This window comes from Zootermopsis nevadensis, unplaced genomic scaffold (genome assembly GCF_977971745.1).
Source record: "Zootermopsis nevadensis isolate Lab colony 2312 unplaced genomic scaffold, Znev_1.0 Znev_ptg000248l, whole genome shotgun sequence".
NCBI classification, from domain to species: Eukaryota; Metazoa; Arthropoda; class Insecta; order Blattodea; family Termopsidae; genus Zootermopsis; species Zootermopsis nevadensis.
The window spans coordinates 60,001-62,666 of record NW_028259375.1 but is presented as its reverse complement, the minus strand read 5'-3'; the positions used below and the strand labels follow the sequence as shown (position 1 = coordinate 62,666).

Below are 2,666 nucleotides of genomic sequence, written 5' to 3'. Positions count from 1 at the left end.
GGATCCAATTTGCCGACTTCCCTTACCTACATTAGTCTATCGACTAGAGGCTCCTCACCTTGGAGACCTGCTGCGGATATGGGTACGAACCGGCGCGACACCTCCGCGTAGCCCTCTCCCGGATTTTCAAGGTCCGAGGGGACGACCCGGACACCGCCGCAACTGCGGTGCTCTTCGCGTTCCAAACCCTATCTCCCTGCTAGAGGATTCCAGGGAACTCGAACGCTTATGCAGAACAGAAAACTCTGCCCGGGTCTCCCGACGGCGTCTCCGGGTCCCTTTGGGTTACCCCGACGAGCTTCTCTTTCGAGGGGCCCGACGGTTCGGTTCCGCTGCCGGGTTCCGGAATAGGAACCGGATTCCCTTTCGCCCTCGACGGGCGGGGAGTCACCCCGCCGCATCGACATCGGATTTCTCCTAGGGCTTAGGATCGACTGACTCGTGTGCAACGGCTGTTCACACGAAACCCTTCTCCGCATCAGCCCTCAAGGCCCTCGCTTGAGTATTTGCTACTACCACCAAGATCTGCACCGGCGGCGGCTCCAGGCGGGCTCGCGCCCTGACCCTTCCGCGCACACCGCCGCGCCCTCCTACTCGCCGGGGCTTCAGCTTACACGCCTTTGCCTTCCGGCGGCCGGGTATAGGCACGGAGCTTTAGCGCCATCCATTTTCAGGGCTAGTTGCTTCGGCAGGTGAGTTGTTACACACTCCTTAGCGGATTCCGACTTCCATGGCCACCGTCCTGCTGTCTTAAGCAACCAACGCCTTTCATGGTCTCCCATGAGCTCCGGTTTAGGCGCCTTAACCCGGCGTTTGGTTCATCCCACAGCGCCAGTTCTGCTTACCAAAATTGGCCCACTTGGCACCATCATCCGAGTGGGAGAGAGGGGGAGAGCAAGCCCCCCCCACTCTCTCTTGTCTCGCGGCTTCGCTCAAGCAAGCCGGAGATCTCACCCATTTAAAGTTTGAGAATAGGTTGAGGTCGTTTCGGCCCCAAGGCCTCTAATCATTCGCTTTACCGGATGAGACTGGTCCCATTCCAACTCGGCGCCAGCTATCCTGAGGGAAACTTCGGAGGGAACCAGCTACTAGATGGTTCGATTAGTCTTTCGCCCCTATACCCAGCTCTGACGATCGATTTGCACGTCAGAATCGCTGCGGACCTCCATCAGGGTTTCCCCTGACTTCGTCCTGGCCGGGCATAGTTCACCATCTTTCGGGTCCCAACGTGTGCGCTCCGGGTGCGCCTGCGGCCTGGGCCGAGGCGCCCCGGGAGTGCTTGCCGGCCGCACCCCGTGAGAGGCACGACCGGCCGTCCTCCCTTAGAGGCGGCCCGGCGTACCGGGCGCGCCCCACGCTTTCACTGCGCCTCTGGGTTTAGTATGAGTCCCAGTGACTCGCGCACATGTTAGACTCCTTGGTCCGTGTTTCAAGACGGGTCGGGAGAGCACCCGAAGCTGAAGCGCCGGAGACGGGAGCGGCCAAAAGCTGTCCGAGGGCTCCGGGGGCCAGCAGCCTGCCGGGGGCCGGGGACGTGGCGAGAGCCACGGCACCGCGGCCTCGGCCGGAGAGCTTGCCCCGGCGGACCGGACGCTCGCGTCCCGCCCTTACCTCCCTCGCGGGCGGAGGGCGGGGGCAGCGGGCCAGCTACCACGAAAAAACAGACCGTCGGAGGGCGGCCAGGCTATGTACCGGGGTCCGGGGCGGCCCTTGTCCCGCGCCTCGGCGGAAGCCACCCCGGTCTCTGTCCCGGGCCTTAGGCCGCAATGGTCCGCGAGGGACCTGCTCCTCCAACGGGTCCCGACGTCCTACTAGGGGCAGGAAATGCACCCCGCCGCGGCCGCGGCTTTAGACCCCGAGCGGCCGGTGGGCCCGACTCGCACCGGCGCGCGCCTCGCGGCGCGACCGGCGGCCGGGAACATCCGGGAGCACCCGCCCGGGGGCCGGCACTGCGCGGACGGGGCTGAATCTCCCCAATCGGTCTTCCGGGTCTCTCCCGTTTACCCCTGAACGGTTTCACGTACTATTGAACTCTCTCTTCAAAGTTCTTTTCAACTTTCCCTCACGGTACTTGTTCGCTATCGGTCTCGTGGTCATATTTAGCCTTAGATGGAGTTTACCACCCTCTTAGTGCTCCACTCTCAAGGAACACGACTCTGAGGAGAGTCCCCACCCGGGAGCGGCCGCGGTCCTACGGGCCTGGCACCCTCTGCGGGCGATGGCCCCATTCAAGGGAGACTTGGACTCGCTGGACCGCGCCCCGGGAGAGTGGGACCTCCCACACACGACATCTCCCTGCACGTCTCCGCGCGGGATTCCGTGCTGGGCTCTTCCCTGTTCGCTCGCAGCTACTGGGGGAATCCTTGTTAGTTTCTTTTCCTCCGCCTAGTAATATGCTTAAATTCAGCGGGTAGTCTCGCCTGATCTGAGGTCGGAAAGATGGTTTTTTGTACCGACGGGCCGATGTGAGCGGTCGGAAGCTTAGCCTCTCTCATTGAACTGATTTCTTTTTGTTTTGTTTTTTTTGTGGTCATTATTTATTGTGGTCATATCTTTCGCTCCCGCCCGGCAAGTGTGTGTCTCTCTCTCTGTCTCGGGAGTTTGCCTGTCTCCCATCACATCAAGCCGGGCGTCAGTTCTTCTCAGACGCGATCGGGGAAGGATGG

General features: G+C 61.9%; 1 pseudogene; it reads right to left on the bottom strand.

Annotated features, from left to right (window-relative positions):
- On the bottom strand, window positions 1–2,434 carry LOC147870475 (large subunit ribosomal RNA; annotated as a pseudogene; the record flags this gene model as incomplete).
- Window positions 2,435–2,666: the final 232 nt, after the last annotated feature.